This window comes from Loxodonta africana, chromosome 16, assembly GCF_030014295.1.
Source record: "Loxodonta africana isolate mLoxAfr1 chromosome 16, mLoxAfr1.hap2, whole genome shotgun sequence".
Taxonomy (NCBI): Eukaryota; Metazoa; Chordata; class Mammalia; order Proboscidea; family Elephantidae; genus Loxodonta; species Loxodonta africana.
Window position 1 is genome coordinate 35,849,696 of NC_087357.1, and position 17,582 is coordinate 35,867,277.

A 17,582-nucleotide genomic window follows, 5' to 3' on the forward strand; every position below is an offset into this window, starting at 1 on the left:
AGCCAGCTAGCACTATATAAACTTATAATCTTTAATATATTGTTAGTCATTCAAAAATGTACAAATAAGACATTTTCAAAGGAAAAGGACAAAAAATCCTAGGAAAAAAGTTCCCCCCTTTTTGGAAGATCTTCACATTTCTTAACTCTGAAGAAGCATAAACATGCAAAATATCAAAGTTTTTAAAATAAATAAAGCAAATAATTACCAGCTGAGTGGACAGAAAGAATTCAGTAATTGTAATACTAGGAAGATTGTAGGTCTAACCTTACAAATTCATTAATGATCAGGAGACAGGGCAAATAACACCTTTAATTAAATTGCTCATTTAGCTATTTTGGAAAGTACAATTAACAGCAGTGAGAGAGTGTAGTAATACAAAAGGAAAGAGACAGATTAAAAACACTGGCCAAAAAACAACCAAACTAGAGAGTGTATGGAAGCCCGGGTAAAATTACAGGCTTACCACAACAAAAAAAGGATACCAGAGACTTATTTACCTCCAATTTTACTACACACTGTTGTCATATGAACAAATTTTGGACAACGCCAATGCTGAACAAGGGAGTATATATACGTATTTTTTGATATATTTAATACAATTTTTTTAATTATGACATTGATAATCCTAATTAAACACAGATTCATGAAGAGATTAAACCTTAAAAAAAAAAAAGTACTGTTGACTTAATTCGAGTAGTTTTGCATTCATAGTTTCACAGGTATGGAAACTCTATCAAAGATTCCTAATAATGAATTAAATTATCCTAAACACAATTAACTCTGTTATGCTGTTACGTACTATGCATTCTTCATGTAGCTATCTAGGATTATTCTGTTTGTTCTTTTGTCCCAGGCACCTGACCACTCAAAATAAAGTCTACTTTTCCCAACTCTCTCACAACAAGGTGTGGCTATATGACCGTTTCACCATTGGTATTTGAGCAAAAGTGGTATAGAACCTTCCAGAAAATATCCTTAAAGGGAACGGGAATGTGTTCTTCCCTTCCTCCTCTCTGTTGGTTGGAATGTGGATGAAATGGATGGAGCTCCAGTAGCTATCTTAGACCCTAAGGTAACTGCAGAAAAGAACAGAATCTATGCACAGTGGAGCAATAAGATCGAACCCTAGGTGGAGAATCATACCAGTCCTAGACTGTCCACCTCTGGAATTTCTGATACTGAGAAAAATAAACTTCTTTCATGTTTAAGCCTCTATTATTTGGGAATTTCTGCTACTTACAACCAAACTTAATCCTAATTAATACAGCCTCTATACCAGTATATAAGGAGCCCCAGTGGAGCAACAGTTAAGCACTGGGCTGTTAACCAAAAGGTTGGTGGTTTGAACTCACCCAGCGTCTCTACAGGAGAAAAGAACTGGCAGTCCGCTCCTGTAAAGATTAAGGCCTAGGAAACCCTAATGGGGCAGTTCTATTCTGTGATATAGGGTTACTATGAGTTGAAATTGACTGGACACCATCTAACACCAATAACAACATAAAAAAAAAAAAAAGCCAAACCCAGTGCCGTCGAGTCGATTCCGACTCATAACATACCAGTATATATACCTTGTTTTCTTTCTCTCTAAACAATCTCCCTCTGCTCCTTCACCAGATTTATAAAATACTGATAATAAAAGGCAAGAGTAATGAAAACTATAAATAAAAAAAAAAAAATGAAGCATTTCACTTTCATCAGAACCGACTTACAACAGAGTCCTCAGAACAGAACCCCATCGTAAGTCGGGGACTACCTGTACCTGTACTTATTGAGCTCTTAATACTTGGCCAGGCATCGTTCTAAGTCTAAGAGCTAATCCTAACAACAATCTATAAAGTAGTATTATCATCATTCTCATTTTACAAATGAGGAAACTGAGACCCAGACAAGTTAAATAATTTGCTCAAGATACACATCCAATAGAACTGAAGAGAGAATTCAAACCTAGGCTCTACAGAACCCACCCTTTTCACCAGTGTGCCAAAAACCAAAAGCCCATTGCTGTCAAGTCGATTCCGACTCACAGTAGCTGGCACCTCATTCCAAAGATGTTATCACAGCTTAAGATTTTTTAATGTTCTCAGCAACCGGGATATTAATTTAAATATCTTCCATGGTAATAAACTTTATGCCTTTGCAGATGAATTTTTAGAAACTGCCAAATATCACTTAGAAACAAGTACAATAAATAAGATGGGTGATCAAGCAAGATAATACTCTTTTGGGGACAAAGACTATGAACATCAAGTAATGAGACTGGTTTTCCTGTATGGCTCTAATTGCTTCTGACCCAGAACCCAATGCTCTCGAGTCGATTAATTGCTTCTGAAGGCAGTTCCAAAAGAGAAATTCCAAAGAATATTTATTTGCTAAAATAAGTAAATGTGTGGCCTCTCCAAAAGATTACTTTAAAAGTGATAACACTGATTTAGATCAGTAAATTCTATATTTTTTAAGCACCATATTTTTTAAACTACTACTTAAATTGTCCAATACTAAAACTTAACATATTGCAAACTGAAATTCCTTATCTTTCTCTGTAAATCTGAGATCCTTTCCCAGTGTCACTATCAATGACACCACAACATACGTGATATGTGAGGCTCAAATCTCTGAGGTTTCCTAACTCTTCCGGCTCATCTAATGCCACATCTTACTATTCTTCCTCCACAACAGCTATTATGTTTTCTATTTCCGCATTACTCCATGACTGGACTATTGAAATACTCTCCAGCTACTTACTTCCTAATTGAGGTTACCCTTCACAGAAAACTGCCAGGACAATCTTTCTAAACAGTTTTCATCATATGATTCCCACAGAAGTACCATCACCTATTGGATCAAATCTAAGTTCTTCAGCCTAACCTTAAAGACTTAATAAATCATTGGTTCTCAGACTAGAAGAGTCAACATGCCTAAAAGGTCAGCAGAAATCTAAATATATTAAGAGAAATGGTCACCACAGGGTTTGAAATAGTTACTTGGAATGGTAGCAGAGAATTACCAATCACATAAACAAATCAAGACTATTTATTTTGAAGTTATCTCTAAGAGTACCAGTCCCTGGAAAAGGACATCATGTTTAGTAAAGGGTCAGTAAAAAAAAAAGGAAGACCCTTAAGGAGATGAACTGACACAGTGGCTGCAACAATGGGCTCAAGCGTAACAACAATTGTTTAAGGATGGCACTGGACCATGCAGTATTTCCTTCTATTGCACACAGGGTCGCTATGAGTCAGAACTGACTTGACAGCACCTAATAATAACAATATATGAGTACCTACTATATATGTAAGACACCTTCCAAGATGGAAATATGATGTGAACAAGCTCAAATTAGCCTATGTGGACAGACCACATGTACCATGATGTGCTCAGTGCGAACAGCCAACATTAACTACCACACAGGTGGTGAACAAGCTTATAGATTCTAGCTCTCAGCCATCAAATCTCCATCAGCTTTTAAGTCTTCCCAGCTAAGACTCAACCAAGCCATCTCCACAGTGCCCTGTCTGAATTCCCACAGAATGCATAAGCATAATAAAATGGTTGTTTTATAGCACTAAGTTCTACAGTGGCTTGCTATGCAACAAAATCTAATCAGAAAAGCACCCTCTCCTATTTAAGTAGCTTCACATTAAACACACACAAGGTTTTCTCAAGTTTAACCAAGGTTCCATTTGCCAATGTGCAACTGGGTTGATTTGCTTAAATAAGGCAGTTTTGACTTAGAGAACTTAACAATCTCAAATATATTCTGGGTACCAACTATATGTAAGACACTTTGCTATGCGCCAAAGACACAAATATGAATAGCACGTAGCCTATGGTTATGAAGTTTACAGTCTAGGGAGAGAGAAAATAAAAACATATGCACAATTAGTTAGTAAAAGTGTTTAAGTGCCAAAATGGGAATACAACGAACATAAACACTGAGAGGGGCAGTCAGACATAAGGGAGGTCAGAAACACCGAGAGTGACAATCGGACAGCGAAAAGTCGCAGTTAGAAAAAAAAAGATAATCAGAGATGTAGAGAGGACAGCGGTCATGAACTGTCAGCCACTTCCTATTCCAGAAATTCACACCATCACATTAACAGGTTAAGCTGCGTTATCTGGAAACCTCACAGCATTAGACACCAGAACTGCTGTCTTCAACAGTGCTTCTCTGCTTCCTTTTATCCTTTAGTCCCAAACCAGCCATGTTTGGCATAAAAAAAAAGACAGATACAGGAGGAACAATTATTAATAAAACTGAAGAGTGAATCTGAAGAATGGAACAGTATATAGAAGGCTAGCATGACAATGAGAAATGGCCACCACAGTCTGGGAGCAACTGGTCAACGTTTTATGGAGGGCGAAGAAAATTTTCTCCAAATTCAGGCTTAGTGCTGCTGAGCAACACCCTATAACTTTTCTTCTATCTAATGCTCTGACAACTGGAATTTCTCTGTAATTCAATAAGCTCTTAGGAGTTATCCAGACTTCATCCATCCTGCTGGGCTCATTAATGGAGAACTCTAAACGTTTTCCCAACTAGCTAAGAGCACACTTCCTAGTGGGTGGCACAGCAGAATAGGATCCTCTTTCAAAACATGAATACCCTAGTTCCATTTCTTCTCACTTCTCCTATAGTGGAAAGTCTGTGACAAATAAAATTCAACAACAAAAAGGAAAGTCTAAATTACAGTTTAGGATGGTGGTTGTCAAAGATCACCCTATAGGTCACCAGTTTTATACACAGTGAAAAGGTTAGTCTTATATTTATCATTAAAAATCTCTACCTTTATTTCAGACACTAGTTCATTTACTTCTGCTATGTCTACCTAATGAGTGCCAAATCAAAAATACACATCTTTTCATTCATCCTGGTGAGATCTTTTGTGACTAGTTAGTTGATGGAGCTAATGAGGACAGGGTCACAGATTCAAACTCCATGTTGGCCAATTAGCTTTGCTGTGTTTCAGGGTTTCATGGTCACAGTCACCAACCTTAACCTTGGCTAACAAAGAAACATGCTGATCATGTGAACCATTGGGGCATACAGATGAATCACCAAAATCATCCATGACTAATGAGAAAAATAATTTCTTAAATTTTAATAGTTAAAAGAAAAAAAAATCGTTGTCGAGTTGATTTCAACTCTAAGTGACCCTGTAGGATAGAGTAAAGCTGCTCCACTGGGTTTCCAAGGAGCAGCTGGTGGATCCAAACTACTGAACTTTTGATTAGCAGCCAAGCTCTTAACCACTGCGCCACCAGGGCTCCAAATAAACCTGTTGCTGTCCAAATAGTAACACCTATTTCTTCCTAAACCTGGCTAGTATGTGCCTAGTTCAAATAGTCTCTAATCTTTTCAGCTATGCAATGCAGGGCTAGTATTACTACCCCTGTTTTACAAATGATGAGAAAATGAATTAAGAACGATTATATGAACCAAAGTCACAAAACTAGTAAGAAGCCTGGGTTCAACCCTTGAGCTACCTGACTACAAAGCTTGAGATATTTCCACAATACATTATGGCCACTCTAAACCGTGCCTAAGTGCCACAGGACCATCAGCAAAATGTTACTATTCGCACTATTCAACACAGTCATTACTAACTCAACATCCACTATGCATGCACACTCAGATGCTATAGCTGAGAATGAGTCTACCATTCAAAAACTTCTTTTAAGTAAAAAATAAATAAATAAATAAAAAACAGTCAAGGAACAAAAGTGCTTAAAACATAAAGGAAGAAATAATAAATTTCAAGCACACAAAGTGTGCTTAATGGAAGTGACTATTTCTTTAGCTTTGCATTTAAGTCTGTTGCGAAAAAATAGTTCTCTTGATGATTCTTACACTGGAGGTAAGAAAGGAACTGGCAAACACAGCCAGAGGATACTACACTGAAAGAGAAGAGTCAAAGAAACACTTCTTAAACATCTGAATCTGCAGACATCTGGTAGTCAACATGACACGTGAAGCAACAAAAAATACACATTTCGATTCTTAATCCTAAGACTCTGCCTTGACCAACCAATCATTCTTCTCTACTAGGCTCTCCTCCCTGATTGCTCTAAACTCTCGTTTCTTGTAGATTCACACACACCAATGCAACCAGTCACTAAGAGTTTCCACCTTGAAAAATGAGGGTCACCAAGTCTCCCTGGCCCTATTCACTAGGTTGAAATTTAGCACTAAATCCAACTGTCTAACTTTATTTTAAAAAAGAAGAGAAAATGGACAAAAATGCCTTCCCTCAATAAAACTCTATCCTAGTAAGTATCTGAGCCATAAAGATGATAATTGTTCAGCTACAAGCTACAACGTACAGACAAAGAGCAGCATTGTTACTACAGGTTATGAATGAAGCACCAGTCCAATTTCAACTAGGTACAAAGCAGCATTTGGAATCTCTAGAAAAATAAAAACACAGCACATCCCAACAACAACATTTTCACAACAGCATTTTGGGAACCTCTAAAAGTGAAAAACAGCATAATATAATCTTTATATAAATTGCAATTGCTAAAAAGCAAAACAAAACCTGCAAACTGAGAACTTCTAAGTGTTTTACCGACAGCTACTCGCTGTTATTTTTTAAAGTACGTATGTGAGTTAAGGATAACCATCCTCACTTTACAAACAAATGGAATCTCAGGGAAACACTACCTAAATTTATTATCATCGCAATCATCATCACCTTAGTCATCAGTAACAATAGCAGCAATAATGAGCGTTTACTAGCACCAAACATTACTAAGCACTTTATCTTCACATTTAATCCTTACAGACAACTTGTGAGGCAATTGCTTTATCTCCATTTTAGAGATTAGTAAACAGGCTCAGAGAAGTCAACTAATTTGTCCAAAGTCACACAGCTAGTTGCAGCACCAGAATTTGAACTCCGGTTTGTTGGTCTGTGCACTCAACTAATATACTGTATCACTCTCTTCTTTGTGTTCTTTTGAACCATATTGAAGTGTTTTTCAACCAATGATTTCAGAATAAATACAGGCAAAGATTACCCAATTACCCATAAAACTTTGATTGCAAAATCCCCATTCTCTATCAGGGGAAAAACAAGACACAGAGCCATCTGCTTAACAGACTTAGAGATTAAGTGCCAGAAAAGGACACCAGACTAGAACACTGGCTATTTATACTCTAAATTCTAAGTATGAAGAAACAGACTCCTAGGCATATAAAAAAAAAAAAGGATAAATGAAAATAACCCCAATATTTCAGCTAGTATGCATAAAAGATTAGTGGGATTGTGTTAGAGCTAGAGCTAGGTTTAACACATTTGAGTAGTATCTGAAAAGGGGGAAAAAATACACAGGAACTGCTGGAGAAAGGGTTATTACTTAAGCCCCATATTTAAGGAATTTTAAGTGCCTTCTGAGATATGTGTAATGCAGTGTAGAACTGAAGGTTACAACTGAGCAAGGGTGGTAGACAGGTGTGTGTACTGCGTGAGCGGAGCTCAAACTTTGATGAAGTTTAAATTCAGATGAAGTTTGAAATCGGTTCCACAGGTGGTAGTGCTCTAATGTCACCTCTTCACTAAGAACCTGATATAAAAACGTGTGTGCAGCTCTTACTAGTTTCCAATGACACTTTCCCCCTATTTATTAACTCATTTGATTTTCGTAAAGACATGAACGTAGTCCCACAACACTGGAAGGCAGGCAGAGCAAAAAACTATTATCCTCACGTTTCAGTAAACAGACAAAAAGATCACACGGCAGGTGGCCGACCCGAGATTCCTCACAGGACATCAGACTGCAGATCCTGGACTCATCCCCTACACAACTCTGAGACAAAGCTTTATTGATAGGAAAACTTTAATAATCAAGACTTGGGGTTTTCGGAACGCCGCCCAAGGAAATCAGGAAGTATATCCTCCCTACAGACTGTTCATTACGAGCCCATAGCCCCGGGCTCCGGGCAGCGGAGCGGATTCATTAGCTAGGCTCGCGGCCCGGAAATGGCAGCAGCCCCGGGGTCATATTGGGGCTCAGGCCCCGTGTTCCTGAGGGGGTCGGTCATGGTCCTCCTTCAGTACCTGTTGATACTCCAGAAAGGAGCGTCCCTCTGACAGAAACTATTCGGGACGAGATCCCAAAGTGGGGACGCTGCCGCCGGGGGAGCAAAAGGGTCCCAGGAGGGTCCCCCAAGGCACAGGGGCGGTCGGGGTCGAAGGGCAGGAGTTCCCCAGTAACCTCCGCCCCAGGCGGAGGCCCACCCCGCGCGTCACGTGAGGAAGAAAAACAGCAATAACGAGCAAAGGGAGAAAGGAAATGTCGACCCCAGCCGTAAGAGTAGAAGTGGAAGCGACGACCCACAGCTTAGGGTGCTGAGGGAAGGAGAGAAGGGAACGTGGGGCTGGTCGTTACCCGGGACGCCGTCGCTCTCCGCTTCCGCCGACTCCTCGAAGCTTTGCTCTTCCGCTCGCGCCGCCGGGGCGCGCGCCAGGCCTCAGCCCCGCCCCCTTGAGCCGCGAGGCCTGCTGGAGGTTGTAGTCTCCGCGACGGCGGGGCCTGCGGAAGGCGTCCCGGTTACGTGGGGGGACGGTCTAGTAACACGGCGGGGATGGTAGGGTGTTTGCGATCTTGCGGTCTCTTCCCTTCGACACTATCTCAGCTAAAAAGCGCTCAAATTCCTCGCATGCCACTCAGTCAAAACATCTCTCATCTTTAAAGGCAATTTTCTTGAAAAAGGTAATCTACGCTCGCTATCTCCACTTTGCACCCTGTGTTAACTCCTTCACCTTCTGTGCTGCGCTTCTGCCCCCTTCACTCACCTAAAAATGTCCTTGATAAGGACATCAGTGTCCTTGTTGCCAAAGTCATTGGGGGATATATTCAGTCTCATCTAACCAGTGGCGTCACAAGTAGGGCGGTGGAGTGTAGGTTGCATCCAAGTGACACCAAAATGACTATGAAATATTTGTGCAGTGTTTCTGTAGAAATTTATTATTTTTTATAAAAATGTGCCTGTAGTTAGTTATAACAACCAAAAAAGTTTTCCTAAGTCCAGCTTACATGTATCAACACCCTCAAGGCTAAAACTCTATGCTAATTTCTTTTTGAAACTTGGAATGCGCTAGGGTCAGAGCTGTCATTACCCAAATGACTTGGAATCACGTGGTTTCATCTGTGCTGGCTAAAAGCACACACACACAAAAACCAAACCCATTGCCCTGTAATTGATTCCGACTCATAGCGACCCTATAGGACAGAGTAGAACTGCCCCAGAGGGTTTCCAAGAATCACCCGGTGGATTTGAACTGCTGACCTTTTGGTTAGCAGTCAAACTCTTAGTACAATGCCATCAGGGTTTTTGTTGCTTGCAGTGTTTTTATAGTCACCAATTTTGTGAAATTTTCTGCTGTTTTAGCTACAATAGTGTAATTAGCATGGGGGGGTGACACCATGAGTTACCACCAACCTTAGTGTCACCACTGCATTTAGCTTAAGCTGTAGGCCACATTTGATGCGGCTGGGCACTCCTTATACCTTATTGTCAGTAATGCTATCCAGGTTTTCCTTTTTTCTCTCAAGTTATTCTGCTCCATCTCCCTCGTTTATTTATTTTTTTCCCTAACCCACCTCTTAAATATTGGTGTTCTCCAGAGTTCTTGGACTTTGGGGGGAACTCCAGCCCCTTCTGTTCTGAGCTCATTGTTTGTATTTCCAACTTCCTAAGAGACCTCTCCTCATCCATGTCCTACAGGTGTCTCCAGTATGGCACACTTCAACCTGGATTCTTCCTCTCCCACTTCCGCAACCATCTGTGTCCAGTCACCAGATCTTGTAGATTGTATCTCGGAGCACCTCTTGAATTTGTTCTCTTATCTTCACACCCACTGCCAGTGATTTAACCAGACCTGCACCATTTCTTACCTGGCTTACTGCATCAGCTTCCTTACTGGTTTCAGCACCTCTGTTCAGTCCTCCCTACTGCCCTCAGGTCCATTTATGCAAACAGTAAGTGTAATCATGTCACCCAAACCAAAAACCAAACCGACTGCTGTTGAGTTGATTCTGACTCATAGCAACACTACAGGAAAGAGCAGAACTTGCCCCATAGGGTTTCCAAGGCTGTAAATCTTTATGGAAGCAGACTGCTACATCTTTCTCCTGGGGAGTGGTTGGTGGTTTCAAACTGTCGACCTTTTGGTTAGCAGCTGAGCACTTTAACCACTGCGCCTCCAGGGCCCCTTAATCATGTCACACTTCTGATAAAGTCCTTTGAAGGCTCCATTTGATTGAGTTTGGGAAGAGGAATGGAGATGAATTCCTCCAGTATCTTTTACAAAATATTCACACCTGCCCCACTAGTTTTCCTCCCATCCCATATTGTTGTTGGGTGGTTCAGAGAAGGGAAATTTATATCAGATCTTAATTGTGGGGTTGGTGGGCACAGACATTTTTTAAAGTTGCCAAGATGATTCAGTTATTTAAGAGAATGTATTTTGTTGCCTACTATCTATCAGGCATTGTGCTGGGTACTGAGAAAATAATAGTAAATAAAATAGTTCCTATCCTGTGGAGTTTACATTCTCTTAGATGAGACAGATATTTATCAAATGATGGCTGTAAAAATGGCTTGGGGGCAGTATTTGACCTCCTCTAACTTCACAAGGGGGAGAGAAAATCAAGATCAACAGCCCAAGGCTGATTCTTATGAGGCGGAGATCAGACATGCCTCCTCGCTCCGCCACCTGTACCAATTCTGATACCAACTATCCCTTCCATGGCACTCTCTGCTTCCCTGCTGGGTTCCATAATTAATTGCAATGGCCACATAGAACTAACAGACAATACTCAGGATTATGGGGTTTATTAGGGAAGTAACAGTTACAATTGAGGCTCAGCAACACTCAAGATAGAGTTCTTCCATCAGGACAGCCTTTTCCCAGCTGTGCTTGCAGGCACACCTCTCCCTGGCCCTTGACCTCTACCCAAAGGCACATGGCTTTCCCTCTCTATGGGCTGGGAAGCCAACTGCACTTTCTCCTGCTGGTCTATCCTGTCACGGCTCCTCTTTGTATTCAGGGTTACAGCTCTCTCTCTCTCTCTTTCCTGGTTCCAGGAGCTTCCCAGCACAGGGATCCTGGGTCCAAAGGAAGGAGACTTCCTACTCCTGGCTCTTCTTCCTTGATAGTGGTAGGATCCCCTCTCTCCCACCTCTGGGGTGGCAAAACTGACCAGTCCCTTTTGTGGGCCACAATTACCCTATCACACAGTCCTACCCAGTCACTTGAGCAGGAGTTACAAAACCATTGCTAGAAATGCCACACAAAAGTGATCCATTGAACCACAATCTCATATCAAAAAGTAACAAAAAACAGTTACCAGCTGTGATAAGAATTATACAGGACCCCCAGACACCCTGGTAACTTAGAACTGAAGCCACTCCCAAAGTCCACCTTTCAGCCAGGTCTATAAAACCAACAATAACACACGTGAGAAACATGCTTCTTAGTTCAATCAAGTATACAAGACCAAACGGGCAACACCTGCCTAAAAACAATGACAAGAAGGCAAGAAGGGCCAGGAAAACAGGACGAATGGACACAGAGAATCCAGGGTAGGAGGGGAAAGGGGGAAGAGTGTTGACATATTGTGGGGATTGGAACAAATGTCACAAAACAATTTGTTTATACATTTTTTTTTAATTATATTTGAGATGAAGGTTTACAAGACAAACTAGCTTCTTCTTAAACAATTATACACATATTGTTTTGTAACTTGGGTTACCAACCCCACCACATGTCAACACTCTCCCTTTTTGGCCTTGGGTTCTTTATTACCAGCTTTCCTGTCCCTTCCTGACTTCTCATCCTTGCCCCTGGACTGGTGTACCCATTTAGTCTCGTTTTGTTTTATGGGCCTAATCTTTAGCTGAAGGGTGAACTTCAGGAGTGACTTCATTACTGAGTTAAAAGGGTGTCTGTGGGCTATATGTTTATACATTTTTTAATGAAAAACCAGTTTGCACTGTAAACCTTCACCTAAAACACAATAAAATTAAAAAAAAAAAAAAAAAAGTTCTGTAGGAAAAGTTATTCATCTCCTTCCCCCTGCCACCTGCCCCTGCCCAGGTTGGGAATCACTTCAGGCTCCTCAGTCTATCAAACAAAGTCTGTTAGGAGCTAATCTCCTCCCACACCCTCTCATAAAACCAAACCAAACCAACTGCCATCGAGTCGATCCTGACTTATAGCAACCCTATAGGACAGAGTAGAACTGTCCCATGGAGTTTCCAAGGAGTGCCTGGCGGATTCGAACTGCCGACTTCTTCTTGGTTAGCACCAGGGTTTACGAGACTGCTGTATTGTACCTTTATCTCCCACCTTTGCATAAGTCGTCCCTCTATTTGGAAAGCCTTCCCCTTTTCCCCTTTTCCTTTGACTAACTTATATCTGGTCTAATGCTCTCTAGAACCCAAAGCCAACCTGGTGGAATCCCAGCCACTATTGGGCTGAGTCACGTGATAACCTCTAGACAACCAGAAGTAAGCCAAGTAGAGGAGCCAGGATCCATTCGAATGCAGGCTACAAGAGTGGGACTATGGTAACCAGTTTGGAGGTATAGGGCCTGGACCAACATACCTGTCCCTCAAAATGCAGATCTAGTAACACCTCCTCCAGGAAGCCCTTGCTGAGCCTCCCAGGATGAACCAGCACCCACCTCCTAGGTACTCATTGCACCTGTGCTAACCTTTCTTCCAGGAATATGCTGGAACCAGCTCATACCAGCTTTGAAGAGGCAGCTGTTAAGTATTCAGGAAATTTGCAATCCATATTTAAACTGTTGCTAGTTTAACACCACGGAAACCAGCAAATGATAAATCAGGGCTTTTGGGGGGGGCAGTTTGCCAGCACACCATTGCCTCTGTCACACCACCCACCTCTACACTGCATTGTGGTATCAGCCTCCCACTAGACAAACTCCTTTTTTAACAACTTCATTTAGCAAAGAATTATTGATACTCCTGTATGCCAGGGACTGAAGGGGTATACGGTGGAAAACAAACAAGCATGGTCCCCCCTGTGATGGAATTTACAATCTAACAAATAAGACAGAAAATAAACAAAGAACTCTATCCTTACTAGTTGAGCTGAGCTGCTGTGCAACAGAACACCCTGGCAATGAATGGTGGCAGAGAGAGAATCTTACACTACTTTAATAGGTGGTCTAGGAGGGCCTGTGTGAGGAGGCGACTTTTCCATTGAGCCCTGAAGAATAAGCATGAACCAGTAAAAGGAAGAACCAGGAGAGAATATGGCAGCCAAAGAGAACAATCTGCACAAAGAAAGAGCTGAGCTATTTGAGGGACAGAATCGTCGGTTTTGCTAGGATGGAGAGAATGTGGGTCAAGTGACCCAGAGGACATGATGAAGTAATCACAGCCAGGTATGCACAACACAACTGGAGGCCATGGTGAAGACCCTGGATTCAATTATAGCTGTGGAAGCGCTTAAACAAGGATGATGCTACCTGAGTCACATTTTTTACAAAATAATATTTTGTAGTGTTTTCGCTGAAGGTTTACACACTAGGTTCCCATCCAACAATTTCTACGTAAATTGTTCAGTGACATTGGTTACATTTTTCACAATGCATGAGCATGCACATTATTTCCCTTCTGGTTGTTACATTTCCATTAATCTAGTTGCCCTGCCCCCTTACACTCTCATCTTTGTTTTAAAGTAACTGTTGACCATTCAGTCTCATGTAAGGAGCCCTGGTGGTGCAGTGGTTAAAGCAATCAACTGCTAACTGAAAGGTTGGTGGTTTGAAACCACCAGCAGCTCCCTGGGAGAAAGAAGTGGCTGTTCGCTTCTGTAGAGATTTACATGCTTGGGAATCCTATGGGGTCACTATGAGTCAGAATCGACTAGATGGCACTGGATTTTTGGTAGCATATAGGTGATTTTTTTTTTTTTAAAGGAGCAAGCATAGTACCTTTGGTGATATTCATTACTTTGTGAGCCAATCTGTTATTTAACTACAAGGTGACCTCAGGGGTTAGTTTTGGTTCAAGGTTTGAAGAGTATCTCAGGGCAATAGTCTCGGAGAGTCCACTAATCTCAAACAGTCCTGATTCACATTTTAATACAATTACTCTTGCTTTTATATGGAAGACTAGAATAGAAGAGGGAGCCCATTTGTTGAGTAGCCTAGATGAGAAATAATGGTGGCTTGAACCAAAGTGCTGGCAGTGGGAACATAAAGAAGTAGAGAATTTGACATATATGTTATAGGTGGAGTTAACAGGACTTGCTGATAGATTGGCTATGGGGGAGGATGGGTGGTGAAGGAAAGAGAGGAGTCACGGGCAGAGATTGTTGATATTCATCTCCATATCCCCAGCTCCTAGAACAGGGCATGGCACGTAGTAGGTGTTCAATAACTGTGTTGAAATAATTTATCTGCATATCTGTGGCCATTCTGTATGCCACATCACTGTCACATTGCTTAATGCAGAGCCTCTACTAGTCCATATCCACCACCTGTGTGTCGGTTTGTCATACTTTGGTGGCTTGTGTGTCGCTATGGTGCTGGGAGCTATGCCACTGATATTTCAGATACCAGAAGGGTCACCCTTGGTGGACAGATATCTGTGGAGTTTCCAGACTCACACAGACTAGGAAGAAAGGTCCGGTGATGCACTTCTGAAAATTACCGTGAAAACCTTAGGGACCACAACAGAGTACTCTATGATTAGTGCTGGAAGATGAACCCTCTAGGAACTGGTCCCCTTTGATTCTCTAACACACGGGGCTGCCATGAGTCAGAGCCCAGATAGTTGTCGTTAGGTGCCATCAAGTCAATTTCGACTCTTAGAAACCCCGTGTGACAGATAGAACTGCCCTATAATATTTTCTAGGCTTTTGTAATCTTTATGGGAGCAGATCTCCAGGTCTTTCTTCCACAGAGCTGATGGGTTGGTTTGAATTGCCAGCCTTTCGATTAGCAGCTGAGCACTTAACCACTTGCATCACCAGGGATCTTTTGTCCATACAGTACCTTTGTGCAAATTAGAAAAAGGTGCTCCTTCCTCCAGGCCTACTCCACCCATTACCAGGATTGATGAGTGGAGCGTGGACCAGGTTCCAGCCCCCACTTACTCCCTCAGCTGGCGCACTTGTGCAGTGCACAGTCTGCATAACCACACACGGCAGCTCTGGCTTTAACATCCCTGGGAGATGGTTTTGTGGCATTATGCCCAGTATTCATGGGGAGAATTTGAGGTCCAAAGGAAGGAAACTGCTTGTCTGGGGTCACCAGAGCTGCTGCTGTGACTGAGATTCAAACCTTTGCCCTCTGAATCCCTGTGGGCTCTTTAGCCTTGGAGCCACATTGTCTCTCCCAAATCACTCAGCCCATCAATAAAAAGCTAAATTCAAAATGGTGACTTTGCTTCCTTGAGTTTCTCATTTGTCCCGGTTACTATTGTTAGAATATTTCACATTTGCATAGTATCCAATATGTGCTTGGTGCCTTAAAAAATACAATAAAGGAACATGAAACCAAAGGACCTTGATTTTTTTTTAAACTGAATAAATAAGGAACGGCTGGTTTAAAGGGCCCTTAGCTCTTAGACACAAATGAGCTCTAAGCTATATATTAGTTTAAGATAATACTGTAAGCAATATAAAAAAAAAAAAATTGCTCAGGGGCAAGCCATTTTTTCCTTTATATCCAAAACCAGAAGAAGGAGGGGATATTAGAGCAGCTGGCTTCAGAAATGAAAACTAGGAAACAGTGGGGTAGGGAGGAGAACATAGGCAAGAGAAGGAAACGCCCTGGAGAAGGAAAAGTGTTCTCCCTTTAATAAATATTAGTTAACATTTAACAAGAGCTCAACATATCCAGGAGCTGTGCTAAGCCCTTTACATGCCTGCTTAGTCAATCCTCACACAGCTCTACCAGGTAAAAAAAAAAAAAAAGTAGAATCTCTTATTTCCATCATTTTACATTTGAGTAAGCTGAGGCACAGAGAGGTCAAGTAACAAGCCCAAGGCTATACAGAAATTAAATGGCAAACCTGAGTTTTGAACCAAGGCCGACTGGCTCCAGAGTCTGAGCTCTCAACTACTGTATTGTACCAACTCTAATATAGATGTTCCTGGTGCCAGGTCCCCTGTTTCAACAGTGTGACCCCTCGGAGTCCTGAGATAACTAAAATGAGGGTATTTTCAGATTCTTAGGGATTCCGTGTTGCCTGTCTGCTTAGTAACAGGACCCGATCATCCCCAGACTAACTCCAAAACAGACAGTTTGAACAAGGTATAGAAGAGAAAAGAGGGCTACGTGAGGTTATATAAAAGTCCCTAAGCCTGCTGAGGGACATTTCACAATCCCCCCTGAGTTTCAGTGTTCTCCTAATACAATATCGTAATTACCCATATGGTAGGAAAGGGAAAGGAGAAAATGTTATCAGGAGAGAGAACCTAAACCAGCCTGTCCCTTGGAAATGCCGGCCTTGGTTCCTCCCTCCTACCTTGAGAATTCTTTCCTTTTGCGGCCCATACGCATAGAAGGATCCAGATTTTACTGGGTTTGTGGGAACTTGGATTCTTCCTTCACGACCAGCATCAGTAAATGCTACTGTCCAGAACTGCATGGGCCTTAGGTATCAACTGGAAGAAAGACTTTTTAGGACACCAGGAGGGCAGGGTATCAACAGATAGCTCCTGTCGTTAGCAATGACTCCAGACTCCAAAGCCTGAAAGCCCAGAAAATTCTCCCAACTGTAATTGAAGCCACCTTAAAAAGGAGATGGCAGCAATTGTTGTTTTGGCTGGATCTCTGGGCCATAAGTTCATAGCACCTGATGTTATCATCCAACTCTGAGGTGCACCAGCACTCCCATCCCACCCACACCCGTACTTACAGTCCTCAGGGCTCCTTTTCCTGCGTCTAGGCTATTCTATCCACCTCTTGACCTTGAGGCTGATATGGCTAAACTATCCAATGCCACAATGTCCACTTGGAGAGAAGGACTTGGTGATCTTATGTGCACATTCATCCTGACTGCATCATCTGAGAACAACCTCACTCCTTAGAAGCTGTAACCGAGAAACAGACCGGTAACTTCCGCTGCTTAGGATCTCACAGCTCAGCTCCCGCTGAGCCAGTAACATATTTAGAGCTGGACTTTTTAGTTCCAACATGGCTTCACCCATGACCGGATATGTGTGTGTGTGTGTGTGTGTGTGTGTGTGTGTGTGTGTGTGTGTGTGTAAATCAGTCTCGGTTTAATTATGAAGAAGGGACTTGCTTCTTACAAAGTTGGGTCCAATTAATTTACCTTTTTGAATTGGTGTTTACCACTTTTTAATTTTGGGGGGGGGTAGTGCTTAACAGAAACTTATTCTCTCACTGTTCTGGAGGCCATAAGTCTTAAATCAACACTCTTAAGGCTCTAGGGGAGAATCCTTCCTTGCCTCTTCTAGCTTCTAGTAGCTCCTAATATTCTCTGGTTGTGACAGCATAACTCCCCTCTCTGCCACTGCCTTTGCATGACCTATGCCCTGATTCTGACATCCTCCACACCTGCCCCAGGATGC

General features: G+C 41.9%; 1 protein-coding gene across 3 annotated transcripts in view; it reads right to left on the bottom strand.

Moving 5' to 3' along the window:
- R3HCC1L (R3H domain and coiled-coil containing 1 like) overlaps positions 1-8,471 on the bottom strand; it is a 90,542-nt gene extending 82,071 nt beyond the window's left edge. The window contains exon 1 of one of the 3 annotated variants that reach the window (XM_023546829.2): positions 8,392-8,471. The gene's annotated coding sequence lies outside the window, so the exon portion shown is untranslated. The remainder of the gene's footprint in view (positions 1-8,391) is intronic. The other 2 variants (XM_023546833.2, XM_064269483.1) reach the window with 2 other exon arrangements.
- Positions 8,472-17,582: the final 9,111 nt, after the last annotated feature.